General features: G+C 38.5%; 1 pseudogene; it reads right to left on the bottom strand.

The window, feature by feature from the left end:
* Positions 1–2821: 2821 nt before the first annotated feature.
* LOC129379621 (NACHT, LRR and PYD domains-containing protein 3-like) overlaps positions 2822–26255 on the bottom strand; it is a 31893-nt pseudogene continuing 8459 nt past the window's right edge.

The raw sequence follows: 26255 nt of genomic DNA, 5'->3' as shown, positions 1-26255 counted from the left end.
CCTCCTGCAGAAGAAGCCAGGTTCTGATTCATTCCTTTACGAAGCCGATCATGTCCTGTTTCTGGCTTCTCTCCCTCCAGAACCTGCTAGATTCTGAGATGGTTCCGGCCCAGATGGTTCTGCATTTCAGGGTTTTTTAACCTTTTCTGAGCCAAGGTTCATTGTTTTCATTGAAAGAATCACGAGGCAAACCACCGACCAAAAACATAAACAAATAATACTCTATAGCCGCAGATATTAAATATATAGTAATTATTATCAAAGTGTCTTGAATAGAAATCAAATAAACACAAATATTTATTTTTTGTCATATTTTATATTTCTTATTTCAAATTGCACTTAACATGTTCACTTCAAAAATACAGCTGAACAGAGGCACAACAATGCAAGCAGCTTTGCGTAATTGGACCCTCATTTGTCAGATATACTCTGAGTTCCTCCTGCAGCTCATCCACACGAGTCAGTACCTTGTTACCATCGGACCTCCGTAGGAAACGGCAAGATTTGATGCTCCGCTCCCATTTCCTCACACAAAGATGCAAATATGCGGTTTTTCACAGGTCGGACTTTCATAAAGTTTACCATCTGCACAACATCATTCAAGGTGTTGGGTCTGCTGGTAAAGTGTTGGACATGAGGGCCTCACGGTGTGAGAAACAGTGTGTAATGATTACATCTGGGTTTCTTTCCTTCACTCTGCTTACAGAGCCTTTGGTGCCCGACCATGACTGCAGCTCCATCAGTGCAGAGACTCTGCAGTTTCCCACTTAAGTCCTCCTTGTTCAAGATGTTCTGATGGGACCTGAAACATTTCCTCTCCTGTTGTCCTTTCTGGCAATGCCTTGCAAAATAGGAAGTTTTCTCTGATTGCGTCTCATCCACAAAACGCACATTGGCCAAGAGTTGAGCATGTCCACTAATATCAGTACATTCATCAAGTTGCAATGTAAATTTCAGGCGGGTAATATGAATGTCTCTGCCACAGTGTGGGACCTTTTTGATTTAGCTACAGGTTCAGCTACATGCTAGCTAGCTAGCTTTCAGGCTATTGTTGAAATAGGGTTGTAAATTAGCACAATAGTGCACAGGATAGCCTTGATGCATGTGAGGTATGCCATGGAAGGTTGGAGTGCACTCTATGTTCACATAAAATTAGATAAAGATCCAAACTAAAACAACTGCTCACTCTCTGAACTTACATAAATCTATAGGGGAGGGTTTTACAGATAGACAGGCCTGCACTCCCTTAACAGACAGAGAGGCTGTCTGCCAGGCAATTAACAAATTCCTTTAGTATGGTTCAGAAGTTCATTAGGACATTAAAACTTAAAAAAAATCTTATCCATACTAGAATTAAAAATATATATAATAAGGGATGTTCCTTAAGCATTAAACAACATGTTTTGAATTAGTTATTTTGTAATCACACTATTTGCATGCATTTTATATTACAATAGATTTAGAAAAACTACTTTTAAATATTTTCTGACATTCTAAAAAATATTTTTTTCTTTAAATAGAAAACATTTTAGTTCTTATATCCAAACTTATAGTTATTATTTAGCATTAGATTTTGTGCGAGTTTGTTTAAAAATACAAACTATTTTCTTGTTGAATCATTTTGAGGCAGAGAAAAATCCAGCTGCACGTCATAAATCATGGTCTGGGCAAGAGGCTGGTACGAGAAGATCTGGGTGTTTCAGATCTTAATTTTATTACCCTTAGGGGTAATAAAATTAATATTAAGACAGCCCCCACAAAGGAAAAAACACACCTTCTAATTGCATATGGAAATACACAGTTTTTTAAAACGCTTTGCTTACAACAGAGGAGTTGAATCTCTTTGTGCTGAGTGAGTGATTCCCAAAGATGCATCTTTGTTTTTCTTTTCAAACTCATTGCAGGTATTTTTCTATTTGTCATTTTTGTGGACTTTTGATTTCTGGGTGAGATGCTGATTGTAACATTCTGTATGCATTTGAATTCTCTGGATAAACTCTAGATATCTGAAGTCTGATGTCGTATGATTGCTCTTTCTCACTGTGCACGCCAAGACTCAAGAATCAATTAGCTAAATCAAGTTATTCCTCTTTAATTCTTAACACTCATTTACTTCTGTGGTTTTTCTCATTAAAGTTACCTGTTTCTCAGTGTTTACGCAGGACAACAAAATAGTCTTTATTCTTGTTTTGAAGCAAAGGCTGTTTGGTTTTCAGATTAACTTTAAGCTGCTCGGTATCTTAGAACCGCTGGATCGCTTCTCACCGCACACCGAGCACAACGGAGTCGGTGTCGTTGCTTCCCAGTCAAAGTAAATCCACATGAAATGGAACTTTCGCAACACTGTCTCCAGCTCACGGGATTTGCCTTCTTATTATATTAAATAATGTCCAGTAAATATGGAAGCCCGTTCCCATCATTCTGTTAAAAAAAAAAGAAGATCTCATTATAATGAGATAGTGTTTCTGGTAAGCTGGCTGATTAATGCAGGTAGAAGTTCTGAATGAAACAGAAAATATTAAGATTTTACCACTTTATGCTTCTAAGCATTGACCTCTGACCTTCATGGGATGGGAATGTTTTACTTTAATTAGGACTTTCTGAAATGCAGAGCTGATAAAAAAAAAAATTTTAATGCAAATATTTTAATCTGAACAGGAAAAGAACAGAATGAGCAGCAAAAGAACCAAATGCAGAAGAAAAATGTTTTTATTTAAAACACATGAAGAAAAACCTCAGCAAATTTACAAAAGGAAGATTTAATATTCAAATCTGACATGTTGAGAAAAATAGGAGCCGATAGAAACAGAAAATGATCAGATTGAAAAAAAATGATCAATATTTCAATAAAATCTGATGAATGAAAGGAAAAAATGAGAGAAACAACATCTTGATATTCAGTGTGAAGCTTTGACTGGAAACAAAGAGAAAAACATGAGGATCCTGGAATAATCCTGAATAATCCTGGAATAATCCCAGCTTCAAAATTTAAAGGACTGGAAGAAGAAACGTTTCCAAGGACTCAATCAGAATCGTTTCACCAAGAAATAGATTGTAGAGACTGAACTATCTGTTCAACAGTGAGAGAGTTTCTCTGACAGGAGGAAAAACTTTAGACTCTTTAGATTCAAATCAGCTCAGAAACATTGAGGAACCATAAGACCAGATCCCAAATCCAGGAATCAGAGGTTCAGTGAATGTGGTGTTGAAGGTGTGGAGGAGGATCAGTGAGTCAGAGGAGACTCTGTAGAAGGACAGAATGCCAGCAGGACAGTCCACATACACTGCTACTCTGTTAGAGACAGAGGAGGAGAGACGAGTTTTTATCATTGTGCCAGACAGAGTAACCAACATCAGAGCATCTCAGACTCCAGGAATGATCATTATATCCAAACCAACAGTCTCTACTGTCTCCTTTCCTATTGATTCTTCTGTAACTCACTGATATATGAACATCTCCTCTCCACTCAACCTCCCAATAACAGCGACCAGTCAGACCAGTTCTACACAGCAGCTGAGGGTCATCAAATCTGTCTGGATGATCAGGATATGGCTGAAGCTCCTTCACACATGTCACCTTCCTGGTGTCTTCAGACAGTTTGAGCTCTCTGTTAACTGTGTTTGTGTCGATGGTGAGTTTACAGGAATCTGATGGAGAGAACAAACACAATCCAGCTGCAGTTATTGATCATTTATTGACACTTTGACTCCTGAATGAGTGATGTGACAGTTTGAAGATGGTTGAATGTGAGCTGCTTTGTTGTCATGAATCAGATGAAAAAAACACTTACATTTCCTCAGACCTGGAGTCAAGAATCGGCCTTCAGCAGGCTCCACCCTGAAAGGAGGAGGGGGGTCAGACCATCAGTCTCTTTCAGCAGCAAACCTGGACATTACATGTCTCTCAGACACACATTGTCCTCCACTGAGAAAGGAACAGTCCAACATCTGGATTGCAAACTGCAGTGGATGTAGGAAGGACAGTTGGTGCTGCTGCAGCACAACTCATTTCTCCAAACACAGGAAAAGCTCCAACAGAGATGAGAAAGGAAATCCCTCAGTAACAACCTGAAGAAACTCACTGAAGCCTAAAAGTTAAAACTTAAAAAAAAAATCTTATCCATACTAGAATTAAATATATATATATGAAAACTAAGGAAACATTTCTGGAAGCTCAACCTGATTTAATAATCAGCATTAAAATACAATCAATCTAAACTCTGATCAACACCTGGATACCTGATTCATCCACACTCCCACACACAGATGAAGGAATGAAACACTAAACAGCCCTGCTGCTGAAAACCTGCTGTGGCCTCACTGTAATATCCAGAAATACAAACATTAAAAAGGAGAAGCTGCATCACATTCAACAAAGATTCAACAAGAATCGCAGATTTGAAGCTGATAAACATTCAGCTTCAAACTAAATGTTTCCCAGCAAACTGACTAAAGACATTTTTCCCTCTTCCTCCTCTATCAGACCTCCTCTGCTCCTGCAGCAGGTTCCTCCATACCTGAGAGCTTCCAGTCTCCAGTGTGGATCCTTCAGTCCAGCCGACAGCAGCTTCACTCCTGAGTCTCCTGGATGATTGTAGCTCAGGTCCAACTCTTTCAGATGGGAGGGGTTGGAGGTCAGAGCTGAGGCCAGAGAAGCACAGCCTTCCTCTGAGACCAAACAGCCTGATAAGCTGCAGACACACAATTCATCACATGATGAGAAAATGACAACATTATGCTTCTTTTTGCAGCAATTTGTCAAGAGCCCGGAGTTACCTGAGAGTTTCCAGGTTGCAGTTTGGACTCTGCAGTCCAGCAGAGAGAAGCTTCACTCCTGAATCCTGCAGGTTGTTGTTACTCAGGTCCAGTTCTCTGAGACTGGAGGACTGGGAGCTGAGAACTGAGGACAGAGCTTCACAGCTTCTCTCTGAGAGGTTACAGCCACTCAGTCTGAGGAGACAGGGAGGAAAATCTGTTATTAAACAATTCCTAAAAATTGTCTTTTTTCCAGTCAACTCTGTTCCTCCTAGCAATTGTGGTTGGGTCACAATCTTTGAAGGACTGATTTAAAAAGAACAAGGAGGTTGGCAAAAAAATTTTTGAATTCCAGAATAAAACTAAATTCATCCAGTCTCAGTTTTAGCAGAAAGATACATTTTGCTTAATCTATAACGATGATAGGGTAGTTACGGTGATCGTGATACATGTATCCCTCATGTATCCCTATGAGCAACATCTGCGAGACAATGCATCAATAAATAAAATAAAACAACATGAATCAATATTTAACGCATCATTAAATGTTTTTACTTGATCAATAATAAATACAGTAACATGCTGTGTCCTTACAGAACTTTCTTGGAGGCTTTAACTACTGGCAGCAGCCTCAGAAGAACCTCCTCTGAAGCAGAGTATTTCTTCAGGTCAAACACATCCAGATCTTTTCCTGATGTCAGTAAGATGAAACCCAGAGCTGACCACTGAGCAGGAGACAGTTTATTTGTGGAGAGACTTCCTGAACTCAGAGACTCTTGGATGTCCTCCACTAGAGAACAATCATTCAGTTCATTCAGACAGTGGAACAGATTGATGCTTTTCTCTGCAGACACATTCTCATTGATCATCTCCTTGATGTACTGAACTGTTTCCTGATTGGTCTGTGAGCTACTTCCTGTCTTTGTCAGTAGACCTTGTAGGAGTCTCTGATTGGTCTGCAGTGAAAGTCCCAAGAGGAAACGGAGGAACAAGTCCAGGTGTCCATTTGGACTCTGTAAGGCCTGGTTAACAGCTCTCTGATGGAGAGATTTTAGGTCAGATTCATTAAGCAATGCTAATTTCTTAGATCTTTGTGTTTCTTCCATCAAGTTGACACCAGACTTGATGAAGGTCAGATGAACATGAAGAGCAGCCACAAACTCCTGAACACTCAGATGGACAAAGCAGAACACCTTGTCCTGGTACAGACCTCTCTCCTCTCTAAAGATCTGTGTGAACACTCCTGAGTACACTGAGGCTGCTCTGATATCGATGCCACACTCTGTCAGGTCTGATTCATAGAAGATGAGGTTTCTTTTCTGCAGCTGATCAAAAGCCAGTTTTCCCAGAGACTCAATCATCTTCCTGCTCTCTGGACTCCAGTGTGGATCTGTTTCAGCTCCTCCATCATACTTGACCTTCTTCACTTTGGTCTGAACCACCAGGAAGTGGATGTACATCTCAGTCAGGGTTCTGGGCAGCTCTCCTCCCTCTCTGGTCTCCAACACATCCTCCAGAACTGTAGCAGTGATCCAGCAGAAGACTGGGATGTGGCACATGATGTGGAGGCTTTGTGATGTCTTCATGTGGGAGATGATCCTGCTGGCCTGTTTCTTATCTCTGAATCTCTTCCTGAAGTACTCCTCCTTTTGAGGGTCATTGAACCCTCTGACCTCTGTCACCATGCCAACACACTGAGGAGGGATCTGATTGGCTGCTGCAGGTCGTGTGGTTATCCATAGGAGAGCAGAGGGAAGCAGTTTCCCCCTGATGAGGTTTGTCAGCAGAACATCCACTGAGGTGGACTCTGTAGCATCAGTCAGGATCTCCTTGTTGTGGAAGTCCAGTGGAAGTCGACTCTCATCCAAGCCATCAAAGATGAACAGAACCTGGAAGTGTTCAAAGCTGCAGATTTCTTTGGTTTCAGTAAAGAAATGATGAACAAGTTCCACCAAGCTGAACGTTTTCTCCTTCAGCACATTCAGCTCTCTGAAGGTGAATGGAAATATGAACTGGATGTTCTGGTGGGCTTTGTCTTCAGCCCAGTCCAGAGTGAACTTCTGTGTTAGGACCGTTTTCCCAATGCCAGCCACTCCCTTTGTCATCACTGTTCTGATTGGTTGATCTCTTCCAGGTGGGACTTTAAAGATGTCTTCTTGTCTGATTGTTGTTTCTGGTTTGTGTGCTTTCCTGGATGCTGTTTCAATCTGTCTGACCTCATGTTCATCATTGACCTCTCCAGTTCCTCCCTCTGTGATGTAGAGCTCTGTGTAGATCTGGTTCAGAAGGGTTGGACTTCCTGCTTTAGCAATCCCCTCAAACACAAACTGGAACTTTTTCTTCAGACCAGATTTAAGTTGATGTTGACAAACTGGAGCAAAACGTCCTAAATTAAAACAATAACAAAAATCATATATGAAAGAAAATCTTTTGTGTTTGATTACATCCCTTCAAAAAATGCGTAAATCATCCATCAAATCGAATCTCTGAAAAAAATCCGCTTACTGAGCTGCAGAAGGTCAGCCAGCTTTTCCTGTTTCATCCTCCTCAGGAAGTTCAGTGTGATCTTCATCACTGCCTCTCTGCTGCTCCTCTGCTTTTCATCATCACCTTCCAACACCTCATCATCTCTCTGACTCTCTGAACGTTGTGGGTAATCTGGACTCAGAACTTTCTGAATCTTCTTCAGTTCTTTCTTCACAAAAGTGACAATGTTGTCCTCCAGCAGCTGGAACAAAATAATAGATGAAGGAAACATCAGAGTGAAATCATGGAGCCAAACACCAGATGGATGTTGGACAGACTGACAGTCCTCTGGTCTACAAAGTGCAGCATGAAGGTGACTTTGAACAGAACTCATGGAAAAGTATTTGTTGTTCATATACAGACCATAAATATGGAGTCCAGCTGTATTTGATGCTGCTGGGCAGATGGACCCCTGGAAACCTCTGAGCTCTGCTGGTCCACTCTGTGGAGGAACCAGGAACAATTAGGAAGTCAGGAAATATTCATCCAGCAGTATTTACAGAGGAAATCACCAGGAGTTTCACATTAAAAGTCCTTAATATAGAAAAACAAAGCATGACATGAACACAATTCAAAGTTAGAAAGAGGAAAATGATCTACACTGATGAATACCAGTAACACCAGAATAATCCAGTAGCCATTTTAAAAAGTTGATTTTGAACTTGGACTTCAAACAGTCCAAACTGTCAGCAGATCTGATGCTGGTGGAGACAGTCTCCCAGAGCTTGGGGACAGTGGAAGTGAAGGCTCTGTCCACACTGGTCTTCAGGACAGTGTGGGACATCCATCAGGTTCTGATGACTAGATCTGATGTGATGTGGACATGGAGGAGGTCTAAAATATTTGTGTGTTTCCATGTGGGATCCTCTCCTGGATGTTGTAGTTTGGGATTTTAAAATGGATCCTGTAGATCCTTGGAATCCAGTGAGCTCACATTGTATCTGTCCGCACAGAGACAATTTGAAGGTAAAGGTCCATGAAGTGATATCTGGATGTGAGCAGTGAAACGGTGATCTAAGTAGTTGCAAAGTTTTAATGTTCCTGCTGATCCCATTCAGAACCAGCAGAACCTCTGATGGTCCACATCAGCTCAGTTTGGTTGAGTTCCAGCAGATCTCACCAACCACATCATGAAGCTTTCCTTCCCTGCTGAACTGCTCTCACAATGCACACAGGAACCAAGTCCTGATGGACCAGAATGGCTTTACCAGGTATTTCCCAGTGGAAATGTGATCCACTGTTAGTCTGACATGGAGCCAGGAAGCAACAGAACATCATCATCAACATCCAGAGATAAAGATAAGGTGTTTTCATGAGAACAGAGCAGCTGATTTCTGTAGATAATGGATCAAACCTCTGGAAATATAACTGGAAACATCTGAGTTCTTACTGGTTCAGTTTCCAAAGTTACAGCATTAGAAACAGCTCACCTCTCTGATGATGGAGATCCACGAGATTTAAAGTGAATGGGAGGATCCATTGACCCGTCACTCTTAAATGAGACACAGCTGGGTTCTGCTTCTGGTTTTAATCTCTGATGGATCCTGAAAGAAAACTCATTAGAAACTTTCTGTTAGGTTTCAAGATAATTTTTTATGTGACTGTAAACCAGGGGTATCAAACTCCAGTCCTCGAGGGCCACTGTCCTGCATTTTTTCGATGTGCCACAGATACAAAACACAGGAATGAAATGACTTAATTACCTCCTCCTTGTTCTCAAGAGCCTTGCTAATGACCTAATTATTCTATTCAGGTGTGGTGCAGCAGAGGCACATCTAAAGGTTGCAGAGCACCGGCCCTCGGGGACTGGATGTTGACACTCCTGCTGTACACCAAATCAGAACCAGACAGATCATCAACCTGATGTTCTAAATGATTCCTATCAGAACCGGTCCAATCCTCCAACATGTTCCTGATCATTGATCTCCTGAATAATGTTCAGCCTTCTTTAAAGAGCAAAAGATTTGGTTCTGAGACCAACATGTTGGTTTAAATGACTGAGAGAACAGTTTGGTGATCTTAGTGTTGAGCTCTGACAAGGAGCAGAACCAGGAATCATTTCCACTCTGACCATCCAAGGAGGATCTGATGGAGCTTCAATCAGAACCAGATGGTCCGTTAGAGACACTGAAGCCCACTGCTCAATCAGATCCACTAAATATTTAGTTTCACTGTAGAAATGGTTGATAATCTGCCATGTTGGATGATGTTTGAACTTCAGAGGTGGAATCATAAAAATAATTGATAGAAAATGTTTTATTTCAGAATGAATCTGTCTTTTGTCAGATTTTAGAGAAAGATGCAAATATCAACCTAGAAATAAAATTAATTTCTATTTGTTCTTGTGTTAATATTAATATCAGACAAAATAAATGAATGTTTCATTTGGAAAAATTAGTCTTAAACAAAACAGAATAAAACACAGTTAAATGTTTCTGGTCCAACTGTCATGTCAACATAATAGTTTATAAGAGTGAGTCCTGACTGAGGATTTATAAGATTCTTTCTGTATGGAGTCAATAACTGTCCAATGAATGATGGTTAAATTGATGTCAGGTAAACATCAGATCAGATTTAGAGATTCTGTTAACTAGTGAAGCTCTGGGTAGAGACTGTGGATCCAAACGGACCTGTTTGATTTTTATACAAAGGATCCAGTTGAACTTTATTGTGTTCATAGTGACATGTTCATTATTGGAACATGTTTCATTGGAGACATCATACGTATTACATCTTTGACGTATGAAAAGAAAAATAACCTGAAATTCAGTCCAATGATTTCATGACAACAGAACCCAACAGAACTTATCATCACATGGCCACAATAACAGATATAAACAGAAGTTACAGCAGTTAGATACATCTCACCTCTCTGATGGTGGAGATCCAGGAGATTTAAAGTCAAGAGGATGACCCTTTGACATGTCACTCTTAAAGGACACACAGCTGGGTTCTGGTTCTAGTTCTGGTTTGAGTCTCTGAAGGATCCTGACAGAAACATGATGATTAAAACTTAATCAGCAAAGAGGAGCAGCAGCAGCTTCATCACCACGTCTGTTCTGGCCTGATATAGTGAACGCTGTGTGAAAAGGGCTGTGGACAGTTAGAGATGGTGACCTCACCTCTGACCTTTGCTCTGGCTCTCATCTTCCCCACACAGAGTGGTTTTAGAGGGAGGGACTCCCTCCTCTCTGTCCTCACACTGATCCATGCTGCTGAATCCACATCAGCTCACACACACTTTCTAGCTTCACCTGCAGAGGAAACACACATCATTCATCTGCACATCAACTCTGATCATCCTTTACATCATTAGTGCTGGAAAAAGATCAGCTGCTCCTCCTCTGATTGGCTCTTCTTCTCTGCTTCATATCAGTGTCAGGTGAATGCAGTCAGACAGCAGAGAGGCAGAGGAAGCTGCCATCAGCTGCTGCACTTCTACTATCAGTCCACTAGATGGAGACATGGAGCAACATTTACATTCACTGATTCAACCTGAACAAGTCTTATTGTTCACAATTAGTAATTTATACAAGTGGATTATTTGCTCCATTAAAGATGAACTATTAAATCATCTGAGTGAATCAAACCCATTTTAATAATATTTTATTTTGAAAGGAAGCAACAGGAAACTGTTGTTGACATTAATGGTGGAGACTAGAGTTCAGTACCAGAAAATAAAAACATGAATCAATTCTGAGAAAAAACAGTGAAACATCATCTGTTCATCATGTTGATTGATTCCAGTTCATCAATAATCTAATAATCCTGTAGATTAGCCTTCAAACAGCAGATATTAAAGTTTCATCTGAAATCAGAAAATAAACTTTTTCCAAACATCAGAGATTAGAAACAGGAAAAAGTTAAAATGATGAAAAAATTCAAGAAATAAACAAATCAAACTTACAGTTTGTTCAAACGATCCAAAGAGTTAAAGAAGAAAATTTAAACAACAGACTGAGACCAAACTAACGGTGTGGAACCACATGTATATCAGTGATTTCAAACCGAAAGTAAATGTGACGGATGCAACAGAACCAGGAAGTAGAAGCTCTGAGGTGAAATCAGAGACAGGTTGATAAATCTTCATGAGGAAGGAGAGAAGTTCTGATAAAATGAGGGTGCACTTACTTTTCATGACTGTAATGATGATTGATTGCAACAAATAATGAACAGTATTTTAGAAAATACATTTTTCAAACAAAAATTTTCACCAAGTCATCTATATCTTCATTTTAATTCAAAAAATAACTATTTACTTTGAAATCAAAATTTTTAAAAATAAAAATTTAGCTAAATATTAAAAGTTTATTTCCCAATTTAAACATTTAATTTTCAAATTCAGTATTTATTTTCAAAGCTACATATTTAATTATCTTTTTTTATGTCTAGTCGTTCAGACGCTCCATCATGTTGTCATGTTTCAGTTTTTTCTTCATTCAGCAACAGTTGGTGATCAGGGTTTAATCCAGTTTAATCTAATTGTCTTTCTTGCTACTAGTAGCAGAAGATGCAACAATATGTAACATTGATGTTTAGTGAGTAAATCCTTGGTGTTTATGTCCAGCAGAAACAGAAGAGTCTCCATGGGGAGATCTGTCCTCAGAATGTCCTCAATCTCCTGTTTCATTTCCTCCCAGAAGGTTTTTATTTGTGGTCAGAACCAGAAGACGTGTGTGATGACCGACCATTCAACACATTCCTCCAACATCTATCTGTGGTTGGAATCCTGGGAGTGAACGTTTTTAATGGAGATCTATTAAATCTGGTTTGTACTTCCCAGTCAAACTCTTTCCAGATTTGGTTTCCAATCCCTTTATGGCACAAAACTGAACAAACTGCTTCATATTTTTGTTTCCTGGTATCAAATTCTTGTCTCAATCATTAAAGTCAAAATCAACAGTTTCCTGTTGCTCCCTTTCAAAATAAAACAAATATTGTTAAAATGTGTTTGATTAAGTCAGATTATTAAATAGTTAATCTTCTCCACTTGTAAAGTTTAATGATTGAGAACTAAAATATTTCCTGTTGTTCAGGTTGAATCAGTGAATGTAAATGTTGCTCCATGTCTCCATCTAGTGGACTGATAGTAGAAGTGCAGCAGCTGATGGCAGCTTCCTCTGCCTCTGCAAATCTTTTTTAGCTGCTGTTGCCAGTTTCATCTAACAGAGCTTGGAAATTAATTTCTTCCACAACAATTTGGTGCCAACCTGGACACTCGGCTCCAGCCTCAAACCTGGATTAGGATTAAAGAGAGACGAGGGCTGCTGGTCGGCTCCACGGCTCCAACGCTGAAATCAACACATTTAATCCACTGATATCTGGTGAGACTCTCAGTCAGGTAATAAATTCTCTTAAAACTCTAAATTATAGAATCTAATATAGTAAAGGATCTGATAAACCTTTCTGCCTGAGGATTGAGATTGACCAGATTAATAGACATTACAAAGATAAAGAAAAATAAATTAAAAAGGAGGACAAGAATAAGAAGGAAGAAAAGTAAGAGAAGAAGAGAAGACAGATCTTTCTAAAAGTGTGAGATTATTTTCTTGAAGAAAATGAGAACTTATAGAGAGTTTATTGTTTTTCTTGGAAAGATGAAGAAAAATCTTTCATAGAGTTTTGATGGAACTCTTGGATGAGTCCTAGTTAAAGTCCTTACCGGATAATAGAGCAGGTATTTACTGGAGTTTTGGTTTGTAAATTCAGGGAACCAAACTTTAGAGAATCCTAAAGACCTTTTTCAGAAATAAAGAGCCTCTGAAAGGATGAGGAGACAGAGCGACCACAAAGCTGATTGGTTGGATTCTGTGAAGACTTTTGCAATCTAAAGAGGAAGTCCCACCTATTCAGAAGAATTGGTCTGAATGGTTTCCTGGTCTTTTCTCCTCCTCAGGGTGAATTGTTTCACTATATAATTATGAAATATTAAGTAAAACGTCTACATGGTGTGAATGAATGGATGAAAAGTGTCTTTTTTCCTGATGGTGGTTCATTGAAGAAACACAAGGAAAGTTTGGACGGTTGGATGAAAGAGAGAAAACAAAGAGAAAGACAGAAAAATGCTAAACAAATGGAAATGCTTTGATTTCTGTACATGAATCTTTAGTCTATAAATTTTAGGCCTCCATTTAGAAAAACAACAAAATGAACCCAAATCGATTTCTATTGGCTTCTTCTTCCCTCTGTCTGAGCCTCGCTGAGGTGCATCTGACCTCTGACCTACACCCTGTCCTCCCTCTCACACTACCAGCTGATGGAAGTGATCCAGTCGATCCAGTGGATCAAGAAGATCAGGAAGATGAAGAAAACCTTCATCACCCCCCGGCACTGAAGTGTCTCCTAATTTTAATGTTTGACACCAGAGAACTGATTAAACAATTCCACCCAGGGCACAATTGTCAGGTCTCCTGTTGGACATTTGGACTGAAACTGTGTGACTGAACTTTAACAACCTCTGCTGGTCTGCTGTCCAGCATCAGGTTAGAGAAAGAAAATACAAATAGGATTCAGAGTTGTGAGAGGAGAAGACACCACCCTGAACTGGTGATGCTTGTTTCATCTGTGGACAACAAGGACATCAACTAAGGAACAATCTGGACGACCCAAAGATCCAAGACAAGAACCAGTTGGACGGACAGGGAGCCGGAGGAGAGAGATGGGGAGGATTTCACTGCAGCAATGCTGATAGCAGGAGGGAGAGAGAAGAGAAAGGAGACATTCAAGATACACAGACACACACTGCCACTGCATGAAGACTGCTGGCTTATTAGCCCCGTTCATATTTATAAATTCTTTAGCGAGAAAAGAATGAAACTTTCTGGAAGTTTATTCAAGATTTTGTGTGCATTGAAGCTAAATTCTGCTTTAAAATGCTTGGTTCTGGCTCTGGGGATGCAGAACAGACCAGAATCAACCAAATGTTAGCAGTGGAGTGCAAAAATTGTTTGGTGAAAAAATGGCTCTGTTATGGTTTATATTTCGTTTAATCCATGCACATATTCCACACATTTATTATTTATAATATTTCAAATTAACAATATTTGATCAAAATATATGTTAATTTCTGGATATTTTTAGGTGCCACATACATTCCAAGGTTTGTCAAAAAAAGTATTATAAAGTATTTAGTCTTATAGCATAAAGTAATCATATTGCCAACTCATCCCAGGTGTAATGAGATAACACATGAATTAGAAGGACATTGTAATAATTAGCAGGACCTTCCGGCAGTCAACCAATCAGAGTAAGACCTCGCGTGAATATTTATGAGGTCTTGCTATTACACAAACCTGCCAAAGGGGGCACTGTGGTGATACGCAGACAATGCACAAAATCAGGTTGATGTGAATTAAACGTTTATCTCGATTTTTGCATTTTTGGGCTTAATGGACCAATAGAAACCTTTCTACGTTTTTAGATTTTTGTCAAAATTAGCAGGACACGCTCATGTCCTGTTAATTCAAAATGTCCTTCTAGTGTGGTGTGTATTCTGACGAAATGTCCTTCTAAACCACATTTACCAATGCACACACGCACACACACACGGCCACTGAATGAAGACTGCTGGCTTATTAACCCCGTTCTTATTTATAAATTCTTTTGCAAGAAAAGAATGACTTCAATACATTTTATGCTCAATAAACAGATAAACTCTTTCAATTGATCCTATTAATTCTAAGTCCTGAACAGAAGGACCAACACTAATGATCTTCTAAGGGTCCATGAACCACAGGTTGAGAAACTGTGAAGGGAAACGGCAATCACTTTAGTTCTGCAATAAAATAATAAAATTGACCCTCCGATGGTTGAGATTTATTTTTGTTTTCCTTGTTGAAGATCTATACTGTAGTTAGATATTAGTATGGAAATAAACAAAACATCTTTCAGGGTTAAGAATCAGAGATCATTAATACTGCAGATAATATTTGTGGCATTCAAATTGAATAGAAGAAAATTCTTATAAAATAGAGCTGTGATACATTTGAAGTAAGACGTGAAAAAGACCTTTTGTTTTCCTGGAACTATTTGTTATCACAAAACCTAAAATTAGTGAAGCTTCAGCAGAAACTGGATCAATTTGTTGCTGTGATCCTAAATTATATTGAGATTTCTGCTTTGACTGTGAACACATCACTTAAAACAGGATCCTGTAGATTACAGTTCAGTTCAAACATTAAAACATGTTAAAAGGAGAAAAATCAGACAATCTTGAAGCTTCAGTAAATTTGATAATCACAATTTGAGAAAATAGACAAAATGAGGACTGACTGGAAATTATTGACTGGGATGAAATTTTGACCGATTTCAAATTCTGACTATTTGCTTTTCATGTTGGAGTGAATGTTTGTGTATTCAGCCTTTGATAAATATTGTTCACAAAACTAAAATTAGTTAGTGTTTGATTAAGCAGCTTAAGTTTCTAAAAAAATATTGCATGAGATGATCTGAGATCTTAGTTTGTCTTCAGGATGGTAATTTTTAATGTTCATACTTTGACAAAATGATATTTTGCTGTGTTGATTCTAACAGTGTAAGGAGGAAGTAGGACTGCCTACAGTCGATCTTTGACCTGTCTGAGACTGACACCTCCTAGCTCCTCCCACCTGCTGGATTTGTTCCAGTCTTTGTTTCCATAGCAATGCTCATCGTTATCACCCCTCCTTTTGAGTTTCACAGAGTTTAGGAAGAAAGAAAAAACCTGCCATGTTTGATAGAATAAATGGATGTTTATATAATAACTGAGCATTAATTTTTATTGTTAGTATTTACATATTAAAGATAAATGAAACAGTTTCAATGGGTTTAAAATATTTTAGTTACTTTGTAGAATAATAAGTGATTTATTTGTAGAAATTATTTTTCATATTGACATAAAACACTTTTAATAAAACCAACATTTTAGCTGCTTTAGATTCCATTCCTTCCTCTTTACTTAAAAACAAAACAATCAAACTCAAAGCTTCTGAAGCTTTTAAATTCTTTCTTTGGAAATTACTTAATGAAAATAGCAAATGGCTTCTGTTATGACATAATGCACATTATAATGTATGAACCTTTTGATGAAATGCATCCTGGGATGCTTTGTTGGTTGATCCCAAATGTCACATAATATGTTACACAATGTTTTGGATTAATTAAATCCATTGAAAACAGATTTATCACTCACTGTTTTAAACTAATCTTAAAATTGGACTTTACAATAAACTTAAACCTTTCTAGGCTTCCTTTAATTGGAGTTTTACCACAAAAATAAATCTGGAGCAAATTCAGTTGATTCACCATCGTTCTCACATAAATATGTTATAATTTATAGTGTAGATGGGTAAAATAATGAATGGAGGTTCTGTTTGGTAACAAGATGCTGCTCGGATGCCAATGGCGATGCAAGAGCTGATGCTACTGCTAAGCTAGCTGCCCAGAGGCCTCAGGCAGTAACTGCCCCTTCTTTCACACATGCTGACGTTGCACTTTGCACTTTCTCTACCTGACTCACATTTTGACCATTTAATGTTGGATTTTTGTCAAATCGCACCAACTAAGGTTGAAAATGAAAGTAGATAAAAGATTGTTCCCTTCATTGGTGGGGAAACTACAACCTGAATGACGTCTGATTATTAAACAGATGAAAGGTTTTTAAATGATCCAAATATGTCAGTGATGATAAAAAGTTATCACAACCAGAACCTCGTTTACGAGGACGTGAATAAAAGATCATTTGTTCCTCAGAAGCTCTTAAAATGAACTCAGAAACAAAAAACAGTGAGTCAAAAACAAAGTCCTTCCACAGCAGGTCAAAGGTCAGCATCTGCTGTAAAAGTCTCTTTAGCACTAAACAATTATTGTTGGGTTTGTGAAATTATGGCAAACAAAAATAAAAACTACCGGTAAGAAACGAGAACAAGAGTTGGCAGCTTGTCGGATGTTTGGGAGGAGAACCTGAACATTTAACCTCCGGGTTTTACAGGAGGCAGAAGAGCTTAAAAGTTACTTAGAATTCAATGATAATGGAACACTTTGCCCTACAATTGTGTGAGATGTGGCTAAAGCATATATTAGAAAAATGTGTTAATTTGAAGAAGTTTAGAGTGAAAAATCTAACAGACTCTCAGGAAAATTTGAAAAGATTGGAGAAGCTACATTCAATTAACAAAAGCCCCTTCTTACTGGAAAAATAAGGCCTATTAAGCAGGAGATCCACAAAATTTTAAGTGAGGAAATTGAAAAAAACTTAAATATATGAGACAAAGATATTATGATGCAGGACCTAGAGCTGCTAAGGTGCTGTCGTGGAGGCTTAGGAAACAACAGGTGGAAAACACAATTTATAAAATTCTGAACTCAAAAACTAACAAAATAACTAATAAACTTAAGAAAATTCAAAAATCATTTCAAGATTATTATGCATCCCTGTATACACAGCTGGACAAAATAGATAATCAAACAATTCAAAAATTTCTTAACTCCCTGGATCTCCCATCTAAGGAAAAGACCAAAATAACAAGTTATTGGCAGAAATACCAGCTGAGGAAGTTGACCGTGGGTTATCAAATCTTAAGACCAGCAAATCACCAGACTGTGATGGGCTTTAATTACACCATGGGAGGGGGCTCTCTCCCTCCATCATGGCAATAGGCTTTTATATCAGTTATACCAAAGGTGGGGAAGGACAGAACGGATCCTAAAGGATATAGACTAATTAGTGTGTTAAATATAGACTACAAACTATATGCTGCAATATTAGCTAAGAGATTAAGTTCCCTGATGTGTTGCCTGATAGGTGAGGACAAGACAGGTTTCATTGGTAATAGGCAATTACCAATGAATTGTATAAAGAGGGCCATTCATGTTATTGATCATATAACTAAAGAAAAATCAAGTGCAGTCATTCTGAGCTAGATGCCAAGAAGGTGTATGATACTGTAGGGCGGGAGTTTCTTTTTGAAGTGATGAAGAGATTTGGGTTCTGTGATAGATTGTATAAAAACTATATATTCCTTGCCAAAAGCAAGGATTAAAATTAACGGAAGCCTTTTGAATCAATGACGTTACAACGAGGCTGTAGGCAGGGCTGCCCTTTAAGCCCACTACTTTTTAATCTTTTTATTGAAACACTGGCTCAGGTTGTTAGGGAGGAGTCTGGTTTGGAGGGGGTGACAATAGGGAATGTGGAAAGCAAAATATGCTTGCATGCAGATGATCTTTTAGTAATAATAAAAAACCCTGAACGTGGTACCCCATTGCTCATGGATATCCTGGAAACATATAGCAAACTCAACATACAAAAAAACTAAAATTTTGACCTTCAATTTTGTTCCATCAAGACAGTTAATAAATAGTTACCAATTTAATTGGCATCAATTACAAATATTTGGGGGTTATATTAACAAAACATTTGGCTTAATTATATGAAGTTGATTACAAATGCATAAATAAGAAGATATATGAGGACCTGGACAGGTGGAGCCTGCTTCCCCTTGACCTCGGCAGCAGAATCCAAACAATAAAGATAAATGTTGTTCCAAGACTATTGTACACATTTGCAGCACTTCCAGTAGAGGTAAAACAATTTAGGGAGTGGGATAAGCATTTTCAAGGTTTATCTGGAGCAATAAAAGGCCAAGAGTAAGACACTCGACCCTGCAGCTCCCTGGGGATTAGGGGGGTACGGGTCTGCCTCACCTGGCAGATTATTACCTGTTGGCCCAGATTAGACCGTTGGTGTGCTGGTGTAATCCAGCCTATGAGGCTAAATGGAAAGACATTGAGCTTTCTTTGTTGGAATTCCCTATACTATCTGTTTGGGATGTTTGGATGGGTTGCCCCAGGTATACCAATTACAAAATCTGCGTCTGAGTTTCTCCTTGAAGAAGTGGGCTGTGGTGGTTAAAAAGTTAAATCTTCACAAACAGATAGGAGTATTGAGTTGGCCTGCATTCTACCCGCATTTCCTCCCAGCATCAATAGACCATAAATGTAGAAGATGGATAGGACAGGGAATCACTGCATTCTGTAATATTATTAAAGATGGGGAGCGAGTAAATTTTGAGGATCTGTGTCAGACTTATGAGGTGGGCAGGGAAGATTTTTACCGTTATTTACAGGTCCTAAGTTTCTTTAGGAAGGAAATAAAAAGCCCTGATTTGAGGCAGAACCAAGAATAGTAAAAAAAAAATTATGGATTCATATGCTGGTAAAAATCCAAAAGCCATTATTGACAAATATTACATAACCTTAATATCTACGAATGAGATATTAAGGTTATGTTTAATATAGACAATTATGGGAAAAAGAAGCGGATGTAATAGTTTGGATGCAGATTTGGAGGAAGTCTCTGTCAACCACAAATTCCTTAACATGGCACCATTTCTGCTGGAAAAATATAATCAGAATTTGTCTTGCACCAAAGCAGAGATGGAAGCTGCATGGATCCTAGTCCTTGTGCTAGAGAGGGTGCAGAGTGGTCGCTAAGGGCTACTATCATATTTTTTGGGACTGTCCAGAGTTGAAGACCTTTTGGAAGGATGTTAATCGAGTAACATATAAAGTTATGGGTATAACCTTGGATTTGTTATTCTCTGCTATGTATTTTGGAATACTTCATGAGGGACTTGTCATTGCCGCAACACCCCCACCCTCTTCCTTCACTCTCTACTCTCTCAGTCACTACTTCCTCTTCTGAGAGGGGAGATGTGCTACCAGCTCTCCATCTAATGGGTAAATTGAGTTTCCTAAATCTTCTGGGATTTACCCTATCCAGAACTGCAGTCCACTAGATGGAGACCTACATCCAGATGTCTCACCCTTCTTCCCCCTGTGAATTAGCCAGACTGAGCAGCATACAGCCAACTAGTTTCACGGAGCACATCTGTTAACGGTCGCTCCTTCTTTTTTACAACTTGCACTTGTTACTGAATCAGGTTGGTTTTAGTGACTCGGGCGAGTCCCATGGATGTTGTTTTAAATTTGGGCTAAGGCAACCTATTAAACATCACCTAGTTTTCCCCAGAATCAAACATCATAGCTATTTTACTACCATCAAAGCGCAGGACAGTCTTTGGCTCTTTGGCCCCAGCTCTTCTTCAGCGGCAGAGTTCTTTGTCCATCTCGGTCTTGACTCGAAGCTGCCTGGAGGATCCAACCAACGATTCCTCTTTTGCTCTCCCCTTACATAGGGTTTATACCCACTTTCAGTGCATTTTCATTGGCTAACACTGTCGCTGTTCTTGCTTTATTGGGTAACTTATTTGGACAGATGAACTCATGTCATCTGTTCATCCATCAGGACAAAAGTTCTTAGAGGTCTTGTCCTGATGTCTTGGCTAATGTCTCAGGGTTGCTCAACGTTCCTCCTATGTCCTTTCTCTGACAAGTTTAAGTTGTTCAACAATCTATGTCCTAATAAGGCATTGGACATCTCTACTTTCCGTTAGTCCCCATTTTACCCCTGACCTTTCACCTACTATCTATCTCCAACACATCATCAGTGATCTTTAGTAGCAGTTACACGTTTTACACCATTTCAAGTTCAATGTCAAAATCACATTCATAACCCTTTTAGTTTCTTTAATTTAGCATTAATTTATAATTTTATGATGACCACAACTTATTACTCTTTATTTGATACCAAAGTTACAGTTACTTGTTTTACTTGTACGTTTTTTCACAAGTGTAAGTAAGTATTGTTATAAGTAAACCAATATTAACATAAGTTCTTTATCTTAAATCTTATCTAAATACTCAAAATGTTTAGATTTATCCTTTAAAACTTTTTTGCTTTAAACAAGGACTGGTCTCATCTATTTTTATACAGCTGCAAGCTGGAAACATACTTCTCTTTTCCAGAAAACCTGCTCTTCTGTCTCATCTCTCTCTCTGACCATGATTTCTTATGATTAGATAAAAAAATAAGTATAATTAAAGCTAAGTTGGCAGGAGACCAAAACAACACACACAACCAGATTTATTTTATTGCAGTCTGGGTCTACTGTTGGATCTAGATGTCACTTGTGTGACTAGTTTTAAAGGTAGCTTTATTTGTTGTTACTGTTAACTAAAATCTCCAGCATGGGGAAGTGGGATGATCTCGGATTTTCTTGACACCCCCTCTTCAAGGTCAGACCTTTCGTATGCTGGGAGTCCAACACCCTCCTGCAGTTCTATGTCCTCATTCCCTGGAGAGAAGAAGAGGTTCATCTGGGATGCTGGGATGTGAAGATGCAGATTCTTCATCAACAATTGTCCCGAAGGTCTCAGTAAAGTCATCAAAACTCCACTTCTCTTGACAGACTCAGTGATGGGGACACATAGCTGTTGAAGATATTTCTGATCACAAGCAAGAAAGCGATTACTATATGTTGGCTCGAGTCTAATCCCCTACCCTGAACCTTCTGGTGAATATTATAAACTTGATCCATGATATGAAAATGCTGACTTTTACAAGAAGAAGGGAGAGAAACTTTGGGAAAGATGGGATTATTTTATTGTCAAAGGCGTGTAACAGTTAATATCTGTGACTCCACATCATTCGAACGGATACCTGAGAGTCTTTATCTGGTTACTTTTTATGACTTCATACATTGAAATGACTGTAAAACTGTAATGCTCATCAGTATGTATGCCTGACACCTGCTCTAGGCCTCATGTTTGATTGTACATATCTGTATGTTTAAAAACAAATAAAAATAAAGTAAAAAAAAACCAAAACCCTAATATGTCTGCTGCTATCAGCAGCAAATAAAGTAGATTCAATTTTGTTAACAAAATCATATTTTAAATTAAAATGTGTTTATTGGTCATTAAAACACATGAAGTAGAACTGCAGTAAATATACAAAAAAATAACATTTGAATCTAAGACGAATTAAATAATATAGGAGATAACAGAAACAAAAAATGTTCAGTGATTGAGAAAAACTGCAGTAAATTCAGAGTCTGATGATAAATGAAAGGAAAAAAATCAAGAGAGAAACAAAACATCCAGAGATTCATTGTGAATCTTTGACTGGAAACAGAAAAAACAACATGATGATCCAGTTATGATCCTGGAATAATCCTGGAATAATCCCAGGATTGTTAGAAGAGTTTAACCAAGAAATAGTTTGGTTCCATGAAAATATGTTTCTGAATGAAACAGACAGAGACTGAACTATATTTTAATCAGTGAGAGATCTTCTAGAAGGATGAAAAACTTTAGACTTTTAGACTCAAATCAGCTCAGAAACATTGAAGAGGAACCAGATCTGGTCCACCAGATTCCAAATCCAGGAATCAGAGGTTCAGTGAATGTGGTGTTAAAGGTGTGGAGGAGGATCAGTGAGTCAGAGGAGACTCTGTAGAAGGACAGAATGCCAGCAGGACAGTCCACATACACTGCTACTATGTTAGAGACAGAGGAGGAGGAGAGACTGGTTTCTATTCTATTGTGCCTGACAGAGTAACCATTAACATCACAACATCTCAGCCTCCAGGAATGATCATTATATCCAAACAAACAGTCTCTACTGATTTTTCCTGATTCTTCTGTAACTCACTGATATATAAACATCTCCTCTCCACTCAACCTCCCAGTAACAGCGACCAGTCAGACCAGTTCTACACAGCAGCTGAGGCCAGAAATCAAATCTGTCTGGATGATCAGGATATGACTGAAGCTCCTTCACACTTGTCACCTTCTTGTTGTCTTCAGACAGTTTGAGGTTTCTGTTCACTGTGTTTGTGTCGATGGTGAGTTGACAGGAATCTGATGGAGAGAACAAACACAATCCAGCTGCAGTTATTGATCATTTATTGACACTTTGACTCCTGAATGAGTGATGTGACAGTTTGAAGATGGTTGAATGTGAGCTGCTTTGTTGTCATGAATCAGATGAAAAACACACTTACATCTCTTCAGTCTCCATGGACCTGGAGTCAAGAATCGGCCTCCAGCAGGCTCCACCCTGAAAGGAGGAGTGGGGTCAGACCATCAGTCTCTTTCAGCACTTCCTCTACCAACCAGCACCACCAGGTGGCGCTGCACACATTTACAATGAGCCCAAGAAGAAGAAGCAGCATCCTGAATCCATCAGCTGCAGTAATGGCTTGTGAAAGTAATCCTTCTTCCACTGCAGAAGTTCTGGATGAGCTGATCTTGTCTTTTTATCTTTCCTAGTAAATTTATCCGAACTTTGGATCTGAACCAGTTTTTGCTCTCATTTTTACATTTTCTACTTTTTCCATCATTCACTGCAGTTCTTTCTTCCTTCTGGAAAACAAGGGATTTCTTTTATTCCATGATTTCATTCATACATTTGATCATTTTCCAGATGTCGCCCCCTGGTGGAGATAAACTGCCACATAGATGGATCTACTAAACTTCTAAATCTCTTTGCATTATGAATAGTTTTCTTCACTTTTTCATTTGTTTTATATTTTAAAACACAAATTCATTAAAGTTGAGAGGTTTGCTTTAAATCTGAATTTTTTATTTCACTCTGAGATCTTTAAACATCCATCTGATCACCATGGAGCTGCTTTTCTTCTCCTCTTTGCTTCTGGGGCTGATTGGTCTGAAGCTCCATCCAACATGGTTTTAATGTTTCTATCCTCAGTAAATCATCATAGGAATCTAACAGCTGAACTCCTTAGACTCCTGAATGAGTGATGTGACAGTTTGAAGAAGTTGAATCAGAATAAATTCATTATTATCTCCAGTTCCTATTTACCTCCAGGCTCTCCTCAAATTCTTAGTCAGAAGAATTTCCACAATCAGCTGAAATCTTCCTAAACACGAGTGTTAAATCAAGAACTGATCCGTTTCCTTCATCAACATCTTTTGTCTCTTTTCCATCATTCAAACATCATCAGTTCGTATCTCTAAATGTTCTTCTGCTCTTTCAGTTACTTTCAGTTTTCTGTTTCCATCCCATTATATTCCATATGCATCAAAGTTACTACATGTTATTGATAATAATTATATCTTTCTTGATCAGTTTCTCTATTTATGTTTCTTGTTTCTTTCTTCCTGTCACTGAAACATTTAAACTGATTCTAAAATCTATATTTGCTCTCAGCCATGTCTCTTTATTACTAATTATTAGCGACTGTCAAACAAAATATCTGATCAGCTGAATAGAGGAATCATTGTTGATGATGATCAAAACTTAATTCCAAGCTGCAGTTAAGAGGATTTTATTTCCCTCAATATCATCAAAGATCCAGAACATCAGTGGAAAACAGATATTTGTGTCCAAAAGCATTAAAACCAGATTAACAGGTTTAAACAAAGATCAGAGATAAAAACATAAAAGCTTAAAGTGATCAGTAAAACTAAACCTCTCCATCATCACTGACTAAAGTCACCAGGTGAGCAACAGCTGATCTATAATCACTAATAACACCATGTGATCCAGCACTACATCTATACACAACATCAATAATATCTGATTTATGATGTTATTAATCTTCATATTTTAACTTCCTGTCCATCAGCCAATCAGCTTCTTGTATTTTCTCAGTAGATCCATCAGTGGAAGCCCCGCCCAGCCCATGATGCTCCTGGTTTGTGAAGACAGAGAGACAAACTGAACTCTGATGGGAAACAGTTTCAACTGATTTTCTCTCTCCAACCTCTTGGTTCCACATGGAGCTATATTTGGCCCCCTGCTGCTCTGAATACCATGTTATTGTGGTTCAGTAGATGGGTTGGTTTCCCAGGTTCATTCAGAACCATGTGAAAGATTCCTACAGTTTTTAATTAGATGTAGTTTGCAAACTTATAAAGCCAAAATTACCAGCAATATTTATAATTTAACTGTAATAAATACAAGCCAGATACTGAATTAGCATAATAAATTTTAATCTTCAACCTAAATGTTTCGCAGCAGACTGACTAAAGACATTTCTTCCTCTTCCTCCTCTATCAGACCTTCTCTGCTCCTGCAGCAGGTTCCTCCATACCTGAGAGCTTCCAGTCTCCAGTGTGGATCCTTCAGTCCAGCCGACAGCAGCTTCACTCCTGAGTCTCCTGGATGATTGTAGCTCAGGTCCAACTCTTTCAGATGGGAGGAGGTCAGAGCTGAGGAGAGAGAGAAGCACAGCCTTCCTCTGAGAGCAAACAGCCTGATAAGCTGCAGACACACAATTCATCACATGATGAGAAAATGAAAACATTGAGGTAAAACCCAAAGACTGATATTTTTATGGGAGGCAAGCATGCAAAAAATTATATTAATTATGATATAAACACTCAAGAAACTGGAAATTCACCTGTTAACAACATAAAATAGAAATAAATCTTTATTTCATTCTGTAGGTGATCAATTAAAAAAATTTTTCATTTGTAAAATGGATGAGAAAGTCTAACAACTGGTTGGAGGAAGAATCTACAATAATTTTTCTTTGTGGATGTGCAGTATTCATCAATCTGTCAAGTGTCCAGCGTTACACTAACAGTTAAAGTCTGATCTCCATCTTTCTACATTCCTCTCTTCTTGGTTCTTTCAGCCTGGAATAAATGAAAACCAACTGAGTTTATATGTTGAGACTTAGTGTTACGGTCACTGACCTCTAGGGGCTCTCTTCATAAGAGAGTCCTCTCTCTGTGTGTTTCAGATGCACAGGTGAAATGTGTTGGAGCTCATCAGCCACCCCATAAAGAGCTTCATACAACCAGTGTTGGATCCCTTCTTGTTTGGGCCTTGACCTGACCTGACACTTTGACTGTCGACTGAGTGATTTTGTCTGTGAGCCTGTTGAAGTGTGTTTAACCAAAACCTGTTTTTTTTTTTACAGTGGAAGCTGGTAGGGGTTCTCTGCCATTTGTGTTCAATCATTTTTTCTCCTGTTTTGATGGCTAGCCAGGGAGTTCAGGTTTTGTATTTTCTTTTTCCTATCTACCATTAGAAAGTTCTTTTTAATTTCTTAGCTAGATGGGGGGGTTTGTTTGTTATTTTGGCCTTGGAGACCCTGAAGATAACTTCACTGTGTTCTGTT

Source organism: Poeciliopsis prolifica, unplaced genomic scaffold (assembly GCF_027474105.1).
Source record: "Poeciliopsis prolifica strain line A6 unplaced genomic scaffold, Auburn_PproV2 SCAFFOLD059, whole genome shotgun sequence".
Classification (NCBI taxonomy): Eukaryota; Metazoa; Chordata; class Actinopteri; order Cyprinodontiformes; family Poeciliidae; genus Poeciliopsis; species Poeciliopsis prolifica.
This window is presented reverse-complemented; position numbering and strand designations above follow the sequence as displayed.